The 22,091-nt window shown below is 36.9% G+C and overlaps 1 long non-coding RNA gene across 2 annotated transcripts in view; it reads left to right on the plus strand.

Annotated features, from left to right (window-relative positions):
- LOC121141764 overlaps positions 1-22,091 on the plus strand; it is a 44,866-nt gene that overhangs the window by 9,804 nt on the left and 12,971 nt on the right. For both annotated transcript variants that reach the window (XR_005878704.1, XR_005878703.1), the window contains exons 3-5: positions 9,442-9,530; positions 10,113-10,203; positions 16,383-16,557. This is a non-coding gene — a long non-coding RNA (uncharacterized LOC121141764). The remainder of the gene's footprint in view (positions 1-9,441; positions 9,531-10,112; positions 10,204-16,382; positions 16,558-22,091) is intronic.

Below are 22,091 nucleotides of genomic sequence, written 5' to 3' on the forward strand. Positions count from 1 at the left end.
CCACTTTCTGCTGGTAGGCCTCGAGCACATGTTTCACCACTTCCCAATAATGTTCTAAAAGTATAAACCCATCAAGGGATTGATCCATTGATTAATTTAGAGCCCTGAAGTTCTAATCTCTTCCCAAGAGCTTATCAGGTCGCATCCAAAATGTGAGTCAATAAGGTTATCTCATGTATACACTGTATTGTGTGTGTGTGAGATGTGATTATATTCCTGTAGATATGCACTTAAATTATTTTAAAGTAAAGCATATGTTAAATTCACAATTTTAGGGGCAGTGCATATAATATATCTTTATTCAATGTGCTTTCATGTTTTTTAACATAGAACTATAAGATATGAGGTAAAAATGTACAAATGATAATTATTGTGAAAAGTGAGACATGGGCAATTTCTGTCTTACTGTTTATCTATCTACATAGATTTTTTTACATGTAAAGTAATTAATCATAAAATATCAAAAGGAGACTTGTTAAGATGATATAGTCATTCCCAACAAAGTACCTTTTCATTTTTAAATCAGGGATTGGTAACTTATGGGTAACAACACTGCCCCAGGACAGTTGATGTAACACATTTCCATTGGAAAACACCCAAGGCTAGTTTAATTTCTACTACTTTTCTGACAAAATGTCAGAGTCATCATTACAACAGAGACCATGTGTACAAACAGCCTAAATATTTACTATCTGACCCTTCTCCCCTTTTCCTTAGGAAATCTATGACATTAGAGTTAGCTACATATCTGCATTACATCCTATATATGTACACTGACTTAAGCAAGCAGAACCTGACAAATAAATGATCCTAGGTCCTGACTAAGAAGAAGTGTTCCTGACATGGAACCGCAGGTGCATCCTTGTACTCAATCATAGAAGGTCCTACTGCAAACGGAAGGACAACACTGAGTTGGACTTTTCATTTGATCTGAGCTACTTAATGAAATCACCCAACACAATATCCACACAGAGGCTTTACCTAATTTTTAAAGATATTTTCTGAAATTTAACATGATTGCTTCATTTTCACCCCTTTCCCCTCTACAAACCCTCCCACATACCCCCAACTGCTATCTTGAAAATTCATGGCTTTTTTTCTTTTATTGTTAAACATACACATGCACACACACACACACACACACACACACACACTCCTGAGTACAAAAATACAACCTGCTTAATCCATATAATATATAATGTTACTTGTATATGTATTTTATCATTTAGTATTGGATAACTAATTAGTGCGCTCTTCCCTGGAGAACATTATTTCACCTGCTATCCGTATTCCTTGCTTTCCTGTAGTTCTTTATCTTGGGATTATATCTCATGAATTTTTCCTCATTCTCCTTATCCTTGTTAGCATGTCTATTGATGCCACATTTGTTCTGTTTAGGCAGTCATGCTGATGAGATTTCATGGGAGTCGCTTTCCACAGGTCTATGGGACTCAGTCCTACAGAAAGCTTTCTGTTTCTTGATGTGGGATGAGAACTGCACTTACACATGAGTAGAAGGATCAATATTTAGAATGCAGTTTGGGATTGTGCTTGTTTAGTGGTGGTTATAGATTTTCCTCCAAGACCCATGAATTCACTAACCCTAGGTAGCTGACTAGGTTTCCAGTACCAGGCACGATTTTATACTTTCATATAATCCTTCATACTTATATTTCAAAGATTGGACTAGCGAAATAATTTTTCCATAGAAACTGGTGTCTTTCTTTGCCTAATATAGGACACAGAATACTAGATTCTTTACTTCTCAATTTCAATGAGGATAGTAGTCACTTGCAAAGAGAAAACATTTCTCTGGTACCTTTTTGGCACTCTAGAAGTAGTGTTCCTATGATTTGAAACTGAAAGAGTTCTTTGACTTTATTCATCCAGTTTTTTTCCTCCTCAGTGTTTAGAACTGATGTTAGATGTACATTGTTTTATTTGCACAACATACCCCTGTTGATGAACCTGCTACTCTCTGATGTGTGGCAGATAGTGCAAAATCTTATTTTTCTCATGAAAATTATTTTTGGGCTTCCTTCCCGACTTTCTTAAAATCTTGTTTCTCTTCACTTTCCTTAATCTATTATATATATACATATATATACATATATATATATTTCCTGTAATTTGGACATTAACTTAAAATTGCCCTTCTAGCATCTCTAAAATTAGATTGAGCCTGGATAAAGGGGAAATCTGTTTATATGGACAGATAGGTGTATGGGAGACATTTTTTACTCATTGTGTCAAAATATATCTCAACTTCTTAAATAAGATCATAAACATGTATGATCTGACAAGTAATTTAATATGTCCAGGTTTTCTGAGCATGGTAGATAAACTAGTCAAATATTTCAGCTGTTTCAGTGCAGGTACTTAAATATTAGATTTACATTTAACCTGGTATATTTTTAATAAATCACATTGCCTTCACACATTATGTATATTGTTGGGGTCACTGGTCAGTACAACAGAACACAAACCTGATCTCATTGAAGCAAAACAAATCCTAATACAGACAGCCTAAAGAGGACATACAGCGTTGACTCTTTCCTGAGGGTGATGGTCTAAATAATTTCACCTTCCTCTCCCAATGCATGCACTATAATATACAATCCATATGATGACTCACCTCAAGGTAATGGCATTAGGAATTAGATATTACCTAATTGGAATTATTAAGCCATGATGATAAGTATTCATGAAAAGGATCAGGACCTTTCCAAAAGAGATCCTTGTGAATTATTAGCTGGATCATATGAAGAAAGTGCCACTTATGAACCAGAAAATGGACTCACAAGACAGAGTATCTCCTTTGATCTTGGACTGCTCAGAAAAAGAAAAGATGACTCAGGATAGATCCATGATCCCAGAGAGAAATGCTCAGACCAGGATATGACATTTGAAGCCAGAAACTGCACTCTGTCCTAATAATGAAAGTCTTAACATGAACCTGAATATAGTTCAGTCTCGCATGCACCTCTCATTTCCACACTTTTATAGGAATTTCTACTCGGATAGATAGCCTAAACCTGCCTCATCATCCCATGTTAGTTTTGTGTATTTAAGTGAAATTGTCTTGGCAAACAGCACTTACTGCTTTTGCTTAAAACTTTTCAGAATAAGAAGCTCAGAACGTAAGAGATTTTCTGTGTGGTAACCCTACACATACTTCCATCCAACCAGATGTGAGAATATGATTAGCACACTGCAATTGGATAGGAATGAGCCTTGGAGGTATTTGGTTGTGTGTGGGAGACATTCACATGCAGGGCAGATTTTATTTCTGGGAAGAGAGAGAACAGTAGTCACCAGGTTTTAATTTAGTTGCCATTAATGAAGTGTCCTGAAATTCAGATTATTTTATGGTCCTACCTATGTTTAAACTGAGGTAGTCTCTGTGACAGGAAGCATAGCTTAAAAAAGATGGTGCATCACTTCTGAGACAGATCGAAAGTGACAGCACGGCTTTCATTTTGGTGGTGGGAGCTTTCCTTTTCTATCTTCCTCCCTCTTTCCCTTCTTCTCTGATTACCTCATATCATTTACTCTGAAGATAGCCAGCTGTTCTGTCATAAGAAACTTAACACAGAGACCTTAGTATTGAGGAGTTAGTCATACTATGCACAGATTCTAAGAAATAACTATTCTATAAGAGCACTCAGAAATTGATCCTGCTGTCACATTTAAGTTCTCTACAGACTTCTTTTCCAAATTTTGTGGCCTTTTTGTCTGCTCTGAGGATAAACTGCCAGGTAAAACACTATGGGTTCTGATTCTCATGCATTGTTTCATAGAGTAAATGCTTCTTGGTTAGGTTGTAAGTTTTGAATGATTTGCTATATCCCATTTAATAACAGATATAATAACCAAGCACTCATCGATATTTTAGTAGATTTTCTCCTTTTTATAAAATTTTGGCAGAGATAATGACAGAGCATACAACTATCATCTAACCTGTGATTCAGTTGAGGCTCATTCTTTTTTAAAAAAATTTATCTTTTTTTATTTAAATTAGAAACAAGCTTGCTTCACATGTCAAACCCAGCTCCCTCTCCTTCTTTCCCCCAGCTCCCCCAGTCTCCCACCCAGTCCCTACTTCACTCCCCAAGGAGGCTGAGGCCCTCCATGGGGGATCTCCAGAGTTTGTCATTTCATCCTGGGCAGGACCTAGGCTATCACCACATGTGTCCAGGCTGAGAGAGCATCCCTCCATGTGGAATGGGCTCCCAAATTCCATTTGTATGCCAGGGATAAACACTGATCTACTATCTAAGGCCCCATAGATTGTTGAGGCCTCCTCACTGACACCCAAATTTAAGGGATCTGGATCAGTCCCATGCTGACCTCTCAGCCTCAGTCTGAGGTCCAAGAGCTCCCCCTTGATCAGGTCAGCTGTCTCTGTGGGTTTCACCTGCATAGTCTTGACCCTTTTGCTCATCACTCCTTCCTGTCTGCAACTAAGTTCCAGGAGTTCAGATTGGTGTTTACCTGTGCATGTCTGCTTCTGCTTCCATCAGCTACTGGTTGAAGGCTCTAGGATGGCATATAAAGTAATTGTAAAACTCATTATCAGGGATGGGAATTTAAGGTAGTGTCTCCTCTATTACATACTTTGCCAGTTGGTGTCATCCTTGTAGACCTCTGGAAATCTCACTAGTGTCAGATCTCCCCTCAAACCTATAGTGACCCCCCTCTACTATGGTATCTCTCACCCTGCTCTCCTTTATTCTTCCCCCAACTCAACCTTCCTGCTTCCCCATGTCCTCCTCTCCCCTCCTCTTCTCCCCCTCTCTTTTACCCAGCTCCCTCTCCCCTCCCCCCATGCTCCCAATCTGCTTAGGATATCCTGTCCCATTCCCATTCTCTGGAGTACCATACATATCTCTCTTAGGGTCCTCCCTGTTTCCCAAACCCTCTGGCAGTGGTATTGTAGGCTGGAACTGCCCTGATTCATGTCTAAAATCTATATATGAGTGAATACATACTACGTTTGTCTTTTTGCGACTGGGATTTTTCACTCAGGATGGTTTCTTCTAATGCAATCCATTTGCCTGCAAATTTCAAGATTCCATTGTCTTTAGCCACTGAGTATTACACCACTGTGTAAACGTACCACATTTTCTCTATTCACTCTTCAGTTGAGGAGCATCTAGGTTGTTTCCAGGTTCTGGTTATTACAAATAATGCTGCTATGAACATAGTGGAACAGATTCCTTATAGTATGAATGCCTCACTTTTGGGTATGTATGCCTAATAGTGAGTGGAATTGTTTGATCTTGTGGTAGACTGATTCCCGTTTTCCTGAGGAATCTCCATACTGATTTCCAAAGTGGCTGTATGAGTTGGAATTCCTACCAGCAGTGTAGGAGTGTCCCCCTTTCTCCACAGCATCTCTAGCATAAACTGTCATTGGTGTTTTTGATTTTAGCCATTCTGACAGGGGTAAGATAGTATTTCAGAGCTGGTTGTTTTTTCCCCTAATGGCTAAGGATGTTGAGCACTTTCTTAAGTGTCTACCAGCCATTTTAGACTCCTCTATTGAGAACTCTCGGGTTCTGTACCCTACGTTTTAGTTGGATCCTTTGGTGTTTTGGAGATCATCCCTCTGTCAAATGCTAGGTTAGTGAATATCTTTTCCCAATCTGTGTGTTGCCTTTTTGTCTTGATAACTGTGTCCTTTGCCTTACAGAAGCTTCTCAGTTTCAGGAGGTCCCGTTTATTAATCTCAGTGTCTGTGCTACTGGTGTTATGTTCAGGAAGCAGTCTCCTGTACCAATTTGTTCAAGGGTACCTCCCACTTTCTCTTCTAAGAGGTTCATTGTGTCTAGATTTATGTTGAGGTCTTTGATCCATTTAGACTTAAGTTTTGTGCATGGCAAAAGACATGGATCTGTCTGCAATCTTCTACATGCCAACATTCAGTTATTCGAGCACCATTTGTTGAAGATGTTTTCTTTTTTCCATTGTATAATTTTAGCTTCTTTGTCAAAAATCAAGTGCTCAAACATGTGTGGGTTAATATCAGTGTTTTCAATTCAATTGGTCTACCTGTCTACTTTTGTGCCAATACCAAGCTGTTTTCAGGACTATAGCTCTATAATAGAGCTTAAAGTCAGGTATGGTAATACCTCCTGAAGTTCCTTTATTGTATAGGGTTGTTTTTTGGCTATCCTGGGCCTTTTGTTTTTCCATATAAAGTTGATTATTGTTCTTTCAAGGTCTGTGAACAATTGTGCCGGAATTTTGATAGGCATTGCATTAAATCTGTAGATTGCTTTTGGCAAGATAACCATGGGAGATATTTCCATTTTCTGGTGTCCAATTAATTTGGTTAAAAACTCAAAGTTCTTGTGATACAGGTCTTTCATTTGTTTGGTTAGCTTTACTCCAAAGTATTTTATGTTGTTTTTGGCAATTGTAAAGGGTCTCTGATTTCTTTCTCAGCCCTTTTATTATCTATATATAGTAGGGCCAAAACACTATAGGAAAAATTAATTGGGAGAGCTTTCATTGTAAGAAACTGATGTTTAAATATATATTGGAAAACTTAAGTGTACTGCCCAATCAGTTGCATTGTGTGTGACATACACACACACATATATACATAGAGAGAGAAGGAAAAGCACTCACCTCTCCTTGTGTGTGCATGTCCAAGAATCTGTCTGCCCATCTGTTGACAAGATCAAAGTGATGAATATAGGCACTCAGCTTGTTTTCTCCTTTGTATTAACTATGACACCTGTGCATGGGACCGTGCTGCTCACATTCAGGTTGGGGTTTCCTGTCCTAGCAATATGCCATAGACACACTCAGAGGTATATATCCATGGAGATTCCCAATTGCATAAGACTGACATTCAAAATTAACTCACAGGACTGGCATTTGTCTGAATCTCTAACCGTCTCTCTGATATTTTCTGCTGTTACTACATCATTTTTAACAGTAGACAAGTGAAAATACTTGCTCTATTTTGTTTGTCACAAAGAGAAGAGTTGTATTTTTATCATTGGTGAAATTATTCCTGATCAAGGTGTTCATTGTTTAACTTTCACCTGCATGCTCAGGTCAAGACAGTATATGAGTATCCCACTGTTCTTTCAATGCAGAAAATTACTTTGGGAAAATGTGAATGTATGAGGTGACCTCAGAAAATAAAGTCTACCTTCACTTTTAAAAAGTGACATTTTAGCTATTTGTAAAGATATGGAACAGAATTATGTCTTTGTAATGCCCTTTAGTTATTCAACCCATCTTTCAGCAGTTAAACTCACAGCCATTCTGCCCTTTTGCAATCAGGAAGCAAAAAATTTATGTCTATGTAGCACCAAAGCCTCTTGGTTATAATCAAGAGGAAAATAAGGTGAACATTTTCATTAGTGCATGTCATGGACATTGTAGAGCAAAGAATCATTACCTACCCTGCCCAATCTGTCTTCCCTGAGGAGTCATCTAAAGCAGGGTGTAGGGGAACATGGACAGGGACACAACTTCAAGTCCCTGAAAGAAGTTTTAAAGTTGGACAAGAAGCATCTCAAAGAATAGACGTGTTTGCCTCATCCCAGCAGCAGACGTGTGTGGAAACAACTGTAAGCCAGAGATACACAATGACTTCATGTCAAGAATAATGCATTCAATTCCAAAACCAAGGTGGTTGATCGAAATCACACCAACAGGTCTGAGGCTTAAGCTCAGGGAAGGTTAGTTAATAAAGTTTTCTACATATTTAATTAATCATGGCCATTAGAGGGCAAAGAATTAAGGATAATGCATCATGTGTCTAGTCCCATTGAACACTTCACAGTCGCAAAAAATCTATATGCGAATTCAAACATTTTGATTCCAGATCACTAAGAAAGAACTTTTCCATTGAAGTTTAAGGCTACCAATTAAAAGTTGTTGGGAAAGAATCAATAGTTGGCTGAACAAAAATTGATCACTATTTCATTAAAGACCACAAAATCACCTTTTAAGCTAACAGATTCATGAATAGATGTCCAAGTTCAATTGTTATTCCTCAAAGGAGTAATATGTAAACTGTCAATCCCTAAACTTGACATGCTGCATAAAATCAGTTATCCTTAACTTTCTACAGATTAAATTGGTATTAAGTTCTGTTACATAGGACATGGCATTCCAGTTCACGGTAGCCTGATGAATATTGATAAGCTCACCAAAATATGCATATTGATATTGTAGTTTTAAAAATTGCGTATCGACAGTCTGCATTGTATTAGAGAAGATTTGTTTCTGAAAATGTGTATTTTACTAATGAAAGAACACATATAGTTTGGTTCCCAGAGCCCAAGTAATGCCTGAAATGGCACATTGTACTTAATTCCATGCATACTATTTTTTCCTGGTCATACTTATGATTACTGTTAGTTCATAAACTAAATACAGTAGCATATAAATTACAAACTAGTCATAAAAAGAAATTATAATAGCATTTTCTGTACTGAAAATTCTATTCTATAAATGTGGTCCATCTCTCTCTGTCTCTCTCTCTCTCATTGTCTTTTTATATTGTCCTCATCTTCTCTTTCCATGTGTCCACATGAGATGAGACAATGCCAATATGATGACATACATGAGCTGAGTGACATTGACACTGAATAGCATTAGAATTTATTAGCATGTGACAATATATTTGGGGGTATCAGTTGATTATGCATCACTGAAAGTAGAGAAAGTCAAACTTCCTATAAGGCAAACATATTTATTTACTGGTGGACACTATGCATTTCATATTATCTCATTTCATTGCGCTGATTGCACAAATAATCTTACATAGTGGCCATTGCCTCTAAAATTTTATAGTTGAAAAAGAGAGCTCAATATTTTATAGTTGATACTGGGTTAGGCTGATATTTAAAACTGCCTTTGTGTAAACCCCAATCTTTGTTGCATATTTAGATTAGAGCCTCCATAGTTCTTTATATTTACGACTTGTCAAATGCCTTCCTGTTATCACTTTGTGATTTGGGAGGCTCAAATGAGAATGTCTCCCATGGGCTCATGTATTTGAATACCTAATTCCCCAATAAGATCATTGGTGGTGTTTGAGGGAGGGTAAAGAGGTATTGTTGCAGAAAGTATGTCACTGCAGTAGTTTTGGAGAGCTTAAGGCCCTTCCTATTCAGTCTGCTCTTGGTTTTTTCTTATATTTGAAGATGTTCACCTTCAGCTTCTGCCCCTGCTGCCATATGGACCCTCATTCCTCTAGTATCCAAACCCCAAATAAACTCTTCCTTCTGTTAGTTTTCCCCAGTCATGATGTTTTAGCACAACAATAGAAAAGTAGTTAATATAGTGGCCTTCCTTTTCACATGGGACTTGCTTTAACCAATGGAATTCTCGAAGTTGTGACACAATCATGGCCAGAACTGAGTCTGCACAGTGAGACCTGGGCTGTTTTCCTTCTGTTGTTGCTGTTAGGTCTTATTTCACCTGGTGTCCTGGTTCCAGATGAAGATGAAAGACATGTGGAGTAGAGCCTTCCCAGATCTGCTGTCCCAAGCAAGGAGGTAAAGAACAGCACTTCTGCCTGCCAGCAAAGTGCAGCTGAGCAAATCCAAGTTCAACCTAGTTCAGCCTATACAAACCGTGTCTGGAATGTGTGCAGATGTGTCTGCTCAAAAGATAAATGAATGCTTTCTATAGGGTGAAGTGTTTTGGTATACCTGCAATCAATTATCAACACAATCCTGCAGTTCCTGTCTCGTAAAAACAAGAAACAAAACAAACAAAAACAAAACAAAAACAAAAAACTGCAGCTCATTCCCCTGCACCATGAAAATGAGGGAATTAAGCAGAATGCATAGGAGAGAAACTTAAGATCAGGTTGAATGAGGGGATAATGGGGTGGGGGAGGGGGGTGGGGGGAGGGTATGGGAGGAGGGGAGGGAATGGGAGAGGGACCTGGAACTGACTTGTGAAGCAACCTCATTTCTTATCTAAATTTAAACTGGAAAAAAAAAAGATCAGGTTGATATGTCTACTATATGGGGACAAAAGAAGTTCAGTATTTATCCTCAGAGGCAAGATTGGTTATATTAATGTGGTTTAAGGATGTCTTCTCCATTTGAAAGCAAGACTTTCTGTTCTAGGTTAGTCTACTGAACATGAGAACAAAGTCAAAGGAAAGAATGCCCTCTGAAGTCCCTTCCAACACAGTGACTCATTGATATACTGATGAAGGTGGGTATCTCACGACACTCCTTAGTCCATCCCTCTTCTGTAAGCACTGATGAAGGAAGCATAATGATGAGCTGGACTCAACCACAGAAGTGTGGATGCTCCACTAAGAATGGGTAAATACCGGTTGATGGCCAAACCTAGCCAACTGTTTATTTTATTGCTGCAAGTAACAGAACACCCTCATATCTATTCATTACACATGGTGAATTGCTTCTTTTGCTCTACAATGAGTCATGCATGGAATTGAAATACTAAGATGTTACAAATATAAACAGATCCATCTAGAAAAATGGTTGCTAATCCTTGCTCAAAATCAGTGGTTCTCCACCTGTGGATAGTAACTCCTTAGAGAGTCATTTCTCTTTCATGGGAAATGGGGAAGGGTCTCCAAAAACCATCAAAGAACACATATTTACATTATGATTGATGACAGTTGAAGAATTGCTGTTATGAAGCAGAAAAGAGGATAATTTTATGGATGGGGGTCATGAGGAACTGTATGAAAGGGTTGCAGCATTAGGAAGGTTGAGAAGCACTGCCTTAAATGCTGTGAATAGGGGTATGGCTTATGACTTAGAAAGGAGTAGGAAAGTATGGCTGTATCAAGAGAAGGTAGGATGCAGGTAACATTGCAGTTTGGGTTGTATTTGTAGTAAATATACATTAAAATGGGAAAGGAAACATGAATTCTGGGACTTTTCACTTACTCACCATTTGAGATTTGAGGTCATTGGTCCTGTCATTTGCTGGCTTCAGAATACTGTTTAATAGCTACCTTACCTTAATAAAACCTTATTTTGATACAGGGTATTTTACAAAATGAATGCCATCTGAAAATTTTTAAGTTGATTTGTTTGTAGAAATTGGAGAGACAAGAAAAATGAGAAATTCTTGAAAGTTAGCCAAGCCTGAATTTATTTTGTATAAAATATCTGGTATGTGTATATCACCATGCATTTTTAAAGCAATTTATTATTCTTCTAAAAGATAATTAGACAATCTCTCTATATGTGATATAGATAGATAGATGTAGATAATACATGTGATAGTCTGTATACATCCTGTGTGTGTTTAAATACATTTTTCATATTTCCCATTGTGTGTGTGTGTGCGCGTGCGCACGTGCGTGTGTGCACGAGCACATACACAAACATGTACTTAAAAGGTATTTTTTAGCCTTTGTCCCAATAGTTAATATATTTGGGTCTAAAATAGAATACATACACTGCTATAGAGCATATATTATCTGTTGTGTGCATCCCCTAGCTCTGGCACATCTCAAAGAGTCAAGTAATTGCTGTCCTCATTTTAAAGTTTGTCTAGTTCTTACCATTCAGATTACAGTGGTGGCTGCTTCCCCAATCCATTTGCTTGTTCTTTGTCTGTTTTCACACTCCTACAAGCTGTGTAATCACGCATTCTTTCTCATTTATCACAGCCTTTCCCGGTCCTGACTACACTATCTCCCCATTTTTGTCATGGTGCACTGGTACATTACAAATACAATTAAGCCTCTTAGGATACATCAGCTTTTGGCCAACAGAGCCCAGCTTCAAGGTTGAAAGATTTCTGATATTACCTCTGATATCAGTTCTTCCCCATTTATCGGCAGTGTCCGGACTAATGCAGCAGTGTTGCATTAATTAAAGGAAGCATCTAGTAATACTGCTGTTTTTGCTGGGCTGACACAGAATCAGGAGGCTGATGCCTGCTCATGTTTTAAGAACCATTTATCACCCATGTCATCCCAAAGCAGCCAGCTGTCTGAGCCAAGCTTCATTTGCATTTCATCAGCCACAGCCTCTTTTTTCCCCATCTCACTCCCATGTCTTTGTATAGCAGCTTTAATTTTTTAAAGCACATTTTCAAAGAAATCGCTCAGCTAAAATTAGTATGCTATGTAGAAAGATGATTTGAATACCAGACATACAGCTTCAACTGATGAGGGCCAAAATAGGTCTGAGAAATTAAGCTTTGGTTTTGTTCCTTCCCTCTCCTTCGGTGAACTGGTGGAGTGATGATGAGGGCTGCAGTCACTATCCAACTCCCTACTCCTGCTCATGAATTTCATCTGTATGTGCACCATCCAAACGCAGGCATTAAGTTTCCCTTTCACTCCTTGGTTGTGAAAATGGTTTATTAGAGTAACAAGTGAAGTGTATTTGATTTATTTGCACCATTCATTCTGCACTTGGCCCACTATCCTTCCTACTCCATCCCCACATTCTATACCCACCTCCATCTATCAAAGCTTTTGTAGATGTGTTTTGGCAGTAGATCAAATTTCCCAATGCAGGGGAAAATCAACTTATGGAGCTGTGTAATTTGAAACTCTTTTGAAATGAAATTTGCATTTGCTTTTATAATCTCAAAGCATGGTAAAAATGGCTATTCATATGTGCACTCTTTGATTATGTCACTCCCTTTCCATACAAATCTCAGTTACTCTAGAGAAAACTTAAACCTTCCGTTTCAAACTATAAGTAATAACTGACTATGAATCATCTTCGTAGTAAATCTTTTAGATGTTTAAAAGTGGCAGGGGACTTGTGAGTATAGAGCAAGTGTGAAAAGGATATCTACTCAATTCCATGGACTTTGTGTGTCCTCATGTTTTGCCTAAACCAGATCTCTGGAGATCACTTTTAGGGTCAATTATTCTGTTTTATGTCTTGTTGCTTAACCCAGATGGTCAGTAACAGTGGACACCTGTCTCCCATTGAGACCATTTGAGAAAGGTAATTTAACAGGCTTTCCTGATAAAGCTCTTCAGTAACTATGGGGGTAGTTTCAGATTCCATTCAGTGACCTAGAAACTTGGAAGCTCTGCGTCTCTATCTAATCCCTCTGGATTTCTCATCTCAGTAGTTAATTATTTCAACAAGTTTTCTCCCAAAGAAAGCGATTTTTTGAAATTCCTATTAAACTGGGCAGAAAAAGTAGTAAATTCAGTTTCTATCCAGAGCACATTTTAAGATGCATATCATTTTAAAGTGTAATTACCAATGAATCATTTTGAGCAACCCACACATACTTCCTAACAAACTCAATACAAGTTTGATTAGTAGGATAAGTATTAATGATTATTGGTGTGTGGTGGATAATCTTGCTGATCCATTATCAAGTCACCATGCATTTCTACAGTAATAAAATATGTGTGAGTAGGGAAAGATTTGCTGCCTGTAATCATGTTTAAATCAACCAGAATACCCTAAATTATTACAAGAATAATATGTGTTTGTTTTCCACTTATTTGAAAACTTTCTTTCTTCAAAGGTAAATGTTTTCATTCTGTACTATGTTTGATACAATTTCTTTTCTAATATTCAAAAGACATTAATTATTTCACACCTTTACACATTTTGTGCTCATGACTTTATTTCCTACCCATTTTGCTTTTGATTTATGAAATAAGATTGTCATGTTTTAAGGGATTTTTCCCGTTTCATCCTTGTGAATGCAAGTCTCCACTTATATTGCAGCTCTTCTTGCCAAATCCATGATTATTAAATCATGTTCACACCTTATTAGCTACTTTCTTAATAAAATTTTTGTAAATTTTTTCTTTGTGATTATTTTAATTTGATTTCATAATCTTACAAAATCATTGGAATATCATGGTTTTTGAAAGAATCAAGTCAATGCTACTGACATTTACAGAAGTTGCTTTATTGAAACCAATTTATTTAGTTTCTGAGTAGGTATGTTCCTCTTTTGAAAGTTAAACAATTGTCCCTTAATAACAGGATGTGATGTTTTAAACATATTGTGGTTATGTATATAAAGCAGTGTTTTGAGATAAAAATTTGATTTTAGAATAGGTTTTGATATATAATATTGTACAAAATATCCCTACGAATCTCAGACCCAATTCTGTCTCTGTAATCTCTTACAAAGGTAATATTCCTTGAACAGAACTAAAATCCCGATACTATATTATTTAAAATTGATACATTATTCAGATTTTCTTTATTTATGTAATGTCATTTTAATGTGGGAAATATTTGTGGGATATTCCTGCAGGTTGAAAACTTCCTACAAAGAGAATGGAAAGGACAGTGACAATTCCAATGACAGCACCTCCTCTACTTTCATATCCTGACCAAAAGCAATCTTGAGTAAGGCAGGGTTTATTTGGCAGTGATACTGAGAGAAACCAAAGCAAGAACTTGGAGGCAGGCGTTACCTACAACCAAAGAAGAGTGGTAGGAACCATAGAGGATGCTGCTTGCTGGTTGGACCACAGGCACATCCTGAGCTAATTTCTTGTACAGTTCAGGATCTCCTGACTGGAGAATGGTGCTACCAACAGTGGGTTGGGCCATCCTACATCAACCGAACAACAATGCACTCCCTCATAGGCTAATTGGATCTGAAGAATTCCTCAACTGAGTTTCTCTTCCCAATTACTTCTAGAATGTGTCAGATCGACAGTTAAAAAACCAGGACAGCCCCTAATATCTCAGCTGTAACTACTGTATTTATAGTAATAAATTATGACATTATTCAAATTTGTTAACCATATGATCTTAAACGAAGTTATGCTGGATATTAAAACTATAATGCCTTTAGATAAAAGTAAGTAAAGCCACAATGACTTTTCTCATTAATTGTGTAGGATTAGACTAAATTCTGAAGATAAAATTCATCCTTAGTGTACAATTTGGAACATAGTATGTTCCCAATAAAGGTTGGCTATTTTAAGTTATTACTACTTTCTGAGACTATGAAATACAAGTATCACCTGACTAATCAGGGTATTCACTGGACAAGAACAGGGCACACTGGACAAGAACAGGGCACATAGCTCCGCAGCAAACAGTTACTTATGCACAAAGCCATGGCTCAATTCCTAATTGTACACACACACACACACACACACACACACACACACACACACACACACGAGAGAGAGCAGAACCCAATCATCCCCCTTTTCCTTCTTTGGTTTTAAGACGAGGTTTCAATACGTCTTCAAACTCATGACCCTCCTATTTTTATCATACTCAGTGTTGGGAAGAGATTGACACATCACATGCCTACCAAACAGGTGACCTTTGTTATAGGGAATGCTTGATCTAGCAAATAGCCCATTGGGTACTGCACAGTGAAGGCTGAGTAAAAGAACCAAAGTCTTTGTCCATCGGTTTGTTAATTGTCCTTGAGTTACTTATTTTAAAAAAATGGTTTTCAGTGTTTTAGTTACCATTTCCAAAACAGCTGGGAATTACTGAGGAATTAAAACTTAAAATTTTGTTGCAATATGGAAGTGATTATTATTTCAGTAATCACGTTGTAAGACATGTGTGCAGAGGGGAACAGAGTTCCAGAATTCTCAAAACTTAACTTGCAGGGACTAATCCTTAATCTTCCTTTCATCAGATTTGTGTCATAAAATCTCATTCTTGAGTTTCACTTTCTTTTATACTTGTTGTTGAGAAAATATAAGAAGAAAGAGATATAAAAGGTAAATAAAAGGAGTTTTCAAAGGTACTGTGATAATACAAACAGACTGCAAATATGAACAGATAGAAGTGAACCTTTGAAAAAATTCAAATAGCTGCTATCATTCTAACCCACATAAACCACACAGTCATATGTGGAGGGGAGATTGGGCAGCATTTCCTAGATTGGAGATATTTTTCTAACAGAAGGTTTTCACTGTTTCCACATTTAGAAAAGAAGATCTGAAAATTTAAAAATGCTTGTACATCCATCCTGAGATAAATGCTGCTATCTGTTCAGAGATAGATGTCTCTTCCTACCTGGCTTTGTGTTCTGAGGATTGTTACAATGTTTCATAGAACATCCGACAAGAGAGTGAACCTAGCTGCCCTGTGCTATAGGAAACTGCCCTGCTAGGGGAAAAGAAGAGCCCATTGCTTCCCAGAAGGGTTGAATATAATCAAATTCTGGGTAGGCTTATTGTATTTTCAAGCAGCATATTTATAGCTATAAAAGAAAGACATTATTAAAATCTGTATAGTTAAACTCAGTTGCAATTGTAACTGGGAATTTCTTGGAGCTGTAAGTTGGTTTGAAGTAGGTAAGGTCCTGCAAGGTGCTGTGTTCTGTTAAGGACTAGACTCTTCTTTAGCAAGAAGAAGGTGCTTTGATTAAGCTGTACTGTGAGGTCTGTCTTATTCTAATATGCATAGCCCTTTGCTGATATTTTCTAGGATATCGTAGTAGAAGAAGCAGCATCACTCCTGTCCCTAGGGTAGCACATATTCAATCAATGTCTGAAATATTATCAATTGGACACTGCATTACTGCTGTTATTGAAAACAAAAAAAGGAGAAGCTATTTGGAGACAAAAAAGGAATTCAGGAGCATTAGGCATCACACCCAGAGGTAATTGCTACTTGCATACATTAAAATAATTAGAATTTAATCAAATTTTGAAATTTATGGGGTTTCTAATGGATAAGATTAACCTAAAATATGAATTTGCCCACACATGCTTGAGAAATAAAGAACATAAAATGTCATAGTAGTAATCAGAGAGTGACTTCCATGCTTTACAGTTCTGATCCACTTATCTGTCTATCATTTTAGTGTGGTTAGGTTGCTCAGTGGTCAGAACTTCAACTATTACGTTATCCAGAGAACAGTCTATGCTCAGTCAATGATCTATGTGCAGTGAACTTTGGTTTTTCCCCTCCCCTGTGTACACCATTTAAAAGTCCTCATCTGGAGTTTTAATCACATATAACCTTTTCCTTTTGCATGCTGAGATCTTAGACACAAACCTAACTTATTCCCATGTATTTGATGTATAGAATGATATACAGAGGGCCAGCCACTAAAGTACCTCACTGTGGGTCTGAATCAAGAAGATCAACAATTTGATTATTTTTCTTCATGCCAATTTACGTTAATTTTGTTAACTGATGTATTATTTTTAATTATAAACCAAAAAACCCATTGACTTAATAGGGAAGTATAAAATTGAAAGTGCAAAAATTATTGAACCAGACCATACAAAAGCAACAAGGTAAACAAATTGTACTGCAATGTTTATATAAGTAATTGAAAAAGATTAGCTCACATTTCTTTATTTCTTATTCATTGTTGGTTCAGTGAAGGCAGATCCTAGCTCTTGAGTTCAGTCTGAAATTTCATGGATACTGAATGGTGGAAACCATGGCTTGAGAGAGAATGCATACTGAGAGACACAAATCTGAGGAAGCCTGCTGGTACATCAAATTCAGCACAATTTTAAGGATTTTTAACATAAGTGGATGTGAACTAGCATATGGACTAAGTTTCTTATGGATTTCAAAATATAAGGGAAAAGGATCATTTGGTCAATATGTTTTCACTTTTGAAAACTTTCCAAATGTTAAAAAAATAGTCCAGAAAAATCAAATCCAGGTTTTCCCATAGTCACTGTCGGATGATGAAAAGAACTAGAATTAAGGCAAAATGGGTGGAGACATAGTACATATGTTGTGAGAAAACTCTGTGGATATTCCCAAGATTGGCTAATGATTCAATTTGGTCCTCATGGCAACTTAACCAAAAGAATCTAACACTTCTATTTTTAGCTATGTGTTTATGGATAATATTAGTCTGTTATAAAATGATCCCATGACCACTCCAGCAATAGAAAATGATAGAAATATAAGACACATAATCTACCTTAGTTTCAAGTCCTCCTCATATCTGTGGAAAAGAAGATTTTGAAGGTGTGAGCATGTAGCTGAATTATTTCATGATGCATCAGTTTCAGCAATTTGTACATAGATGAAGCAGGGAGAACATTTGGCATCTATATCACAAACACACTCTAGATTCCCTCATGGCATCTGAAAACTATGCTATATGACTATGCACATTTAAAACAATACTATAACATTAAACTCTGTCAAAGAAGTATTTCAATATACTTAAAACAAGAAGGATATTTCTAACTTAAGAGGACATGAAGCCAGGAGGGTGGGATGTTGGGTGAGTCCTCAATGAAGAATAAAGAGTATTGAGTAAAGAGTAAAGAGTATGGAGTGTGTGTGTGTGTGTGTGTGTGTGTGTGTGTGTGTAATAGAGATACATTTCACACAAGCTTGAATTCTCTACTTAATAAACTAAATTTTAAAAACTTAAGCACTCAGAAGACTGAGGCAGGGAATCACAGTAAGTTCAAGTCCAGATTGATCAATAAAGTGAGTTCTAGACTTGTTGGGGTAACATATTGAGATATTGTTTTGAAAAAACAAATTAAATAGAAATCTACATTTAGATCATTAGCTATGAGTAGTTTTCTCAAAATCATGAAACAAACATATTTCTATTTATGCATTCAGTGAATCTTTGAATATGCATATGAAAAATATTTCTACAATGTTATATTGAGTGATTTTCCACACATGCATTTGGTGGTTACATAGAAACTGAAGAAGTGTATCATGTAAAGTACAGTTACTATAACTTGGAGAGTTGGGGGAAGAGAGGAAAATTCAGCCAAACAAAAGTATCTTTTCTAATAGTAACCTTGGCTTCAATCACATTTACCTTTGCTTTATAATATATTAATTGCCCATCACCTATCTTGATTGAGAAATTCTAGGCAGTTGAGTATATTAGTATATTAATAATATTAATAAACAACTAATCACTACTTTCTCTGGTCTTGTATAGATGTGAAAGTATCTTCCAAAGCTAACTTCTCTTTTTCATTAGACTCTCACTACATTTTCCTGATTTTGAATACCAAACATGGCAAATCCATTTTAATGATTTTTCTTTAGCTAAACACCACTAACAACATGATTTTCATTACTCTAAACCATGAGGTTTCTCTTAAGGAAATTTCAGTAGTCATTTCTCTTTCAGTAGTCATTTTTCTGGTTCTAAAAACTGAAATCAATTCTTAGAGTGTTTTTAGGGCCTCAAAGTCAGTATGATCACTAATAAATTTAGTTACGATTTTCTTTACCAAAACCCACTCCACATATTTCTAGCCATTCTGTACTATGCATCATATGTATAGGAGAGTGCATACATATATAACCTGGAAACAGAAGGGAGGTTGGGAAAGGAAGGAGACTAGGAAAAAATAAAGGAGAAGGGAGAAAATATGGAGATGAAGATAGTTAAACCATACAATCCATTAATAAGAAATCATTTATGAAACTCACTGCTATGTACACTGACTGTATACTAATGAAAATGAGGGCATGCAAGGCTATTAATTTTTCAGCATAGTGGTGATTTGGTTTAACAGCACCATGTGTGTGGCTGTTCCATGGTCCTCCTTCAACATACTAGATTAAAATTCTGGCTTGAAACCAAGATGGTGGTTTTCTCCTCAGTCAGCATTCATGTACAGACAAGAATGGTGGTTGCTTCATCGGTGTTCTGTTTGGCTTCATCTGGATCAGTGTGAGTACAGCTAGGAAATGCATTCCACGGTGGCAAAGTGCTGCTGGGATTCGCATGCATTTCACCACTGAGTCCCTCTTACAAATATACTTCTGCATCTTCACTTGACTTTCTTGCACCTGGAAGCTAGGTTTCCAAAGCAAGTCTCTAGAAATTCAGGGAGCAGATACTGCCAATTTCACTTGTAAAGGAGCACACTGTAAGTTTTGCTATTTCTTAGTCAAAGCAGAGATCTGCTACACATAAAGAAAAGAGCATCTGATTTCATAACTAGCGTCACAAGGATGCTTGAGAATGATTCAGTGACTATTTAACTTCTTGCATTTTCCCATTCTTATGTGCCTGTTCCTTTGTAACACTTCTTAGAAGGCCCTTCTACTGTGTTTAAATACAAAGGCCTATTCATCTACATCATGAAACAGGTCATGCTGTCTTACTAGAAACCCAGAGTTGTAATGTTCTTTTTTTCTTAATTACTTTACTCTCACTAATCATTGTCTACTTCACTGAAGTGTTGAGTAGACTTTGTGTTTATTGTGGTTAGGAATCGTATGTCATTCTGTAAGTGCCTTTAAATCAAAGGAATGATGCAACATCTTCAGCTGGGATGCTGAGAAAGAGAGTGACAGAAAAATGGTGCATAAATGAGGCCATCTCCCAATTCCTTTCTGTGAATTAATGTTGATTCATGAGGAAAATACTCTCTATTTTTAGACCCCTAAACTTTAGAGTAATATATTGCACTAGAAAGTCATCAGAACAACCAACAACTCAGGTATCTTCACTTACAGAAACACCCCGAAGCAGGATTCCTGCTATCTCTTTAATAGCAATGACTTGGTTGGGCAATTCTCTCCTCTTTCACTGTTTAGAAGGTTATCAATATCTATGTGAAATATGGAGGAAAGACAATGTCTTTCAGATGCATTTAGTTGTGTGTAAACTGTCAACCAATGGCATAATCGTTTCTAGCCCTTGTCAAATGAAGCTGCATATGAAGTCATTGGGGGAATAGCTAGTCTTCTCATCCCCTCCATTGATTTAATGCACATGCAATTCTCTATCAATACTAGCCCAACACAGGTGATGCCATGCTACCCTAGGACTGATAAGTGCCCATTATCACAGGTGAAAAAAATTCAAGACATGGTAAAGGGCAAATATGACTATAGAATCTGTGGGACACCAAATTCCAACAGTCACTTGGTATCAATGATAAGCAGCCATTTTGTCACTGTTACCCAAGCTACTGTAATAGGAAACTTAAATTTAATAGCTGGGAGAAGCCAAGGATACATGGTGGGGGATGGGTTAGGTTTTTGTGAGTACAGGAACAAGAGTAGACAGAAGCACAGAAATGATTGTGCTTTCCCTATTTACCTTAAACCTATGCCAAATACATTCAATTATACACTTGAAATACGATCCGCACTGAATATTATCTTTGTTGTAAGTGAAATGATTCTAAATTATTAAAAGTCAAGCACCATTCCTTTCAATTCTATATATTCTCAATGTACAGTCTATTCATTGATAGTCTTTTGAATCTTCATCTCTGTGTGTATTTATATCTATTCTGAAAAATACAAAGAACAAAATGGGAGAACTATTACTTGAAAATATGCTGACTTTGTATGAACACTGCAAAACATGGTGTATGAAATAAGAGAGTGCTTGCACAAGCCAGAAAGCTTTAGACACACTGGTATATATGCTTTATCCCCAAATTCCACACTTTTCTATACAGGAATTAATCTAGTGGATCTATTTCCATTTTAATGTCCTTCAGTCTCTCTTCTATAAATAATGGTATGTTTCCTTAAATGAATTAACACAGTCCTAGGAAACTTTTCCCTGAATCCCTGATCCAGAGGGATGTTTGAGATTCAGTACAGTCAGTGGCTAAAAATAAATGGGATGGAGCATGGCAAATATAACCATGAGCAACTGATTAATTGCAAGTGATACTGGTCAGTCACCATTTAATGAAACAGTACATAATTGCATTTGTGAATACTCCAAGATAACAAATTGTTAACCAATTATGAAGCAACATTTAGCTGGTAGCATGAAGATGATCACATGAGAAAAATATAATCTAGTAGATATGAAGTCTGTGTCTGTCTATCTCTGTCTGTCTATATGGTTGCCAAATGGATATATTTATTCCCTCGTAAATGAGCCACTGGGAGTTCTGGAAATGGTAACTGTCCTAAAACATTTATAGAAATAAGACCAAAGCAGAGAAAGGCAGCATACAGAATGAGTCTGACATACCCTACAATAACAAAATCACAACTACCTGCATATGCAAAGATGAAAATTAGCACGTTTTAAACAAAATGCCAGGCAGTGGTGATGCACACCTTCAATGCCAGCATGCAGGAAGCAGAAGCAGGCAGATTTGTGAATTCAAGGTCAGCCTGACCTACAGGGAGTTCCACAGCAACCAGAATTACAGAAATCCTGTCTTGAAAAAAATTTCAACTTGAAGGCATCACACA

The sequence above is a fragment of the Mesocricetus auratus genome, unplaced genomic scaffold (assembly GCF_017639785.1).
Source record: "Mesocricetus auratus isolate SY011 unplaced genomic scaffold, BCM_Maur_2.0 Super-Scaffold_100008, whole genome shotgun sequence".
In the NCBI taxonomy this organism is placed as follows: Eukaryota; Metazoa; Chordata; class Mammalia; order Rodentia; family Cricetidae; genus Mesocricetus; species Mesocricetus auratus.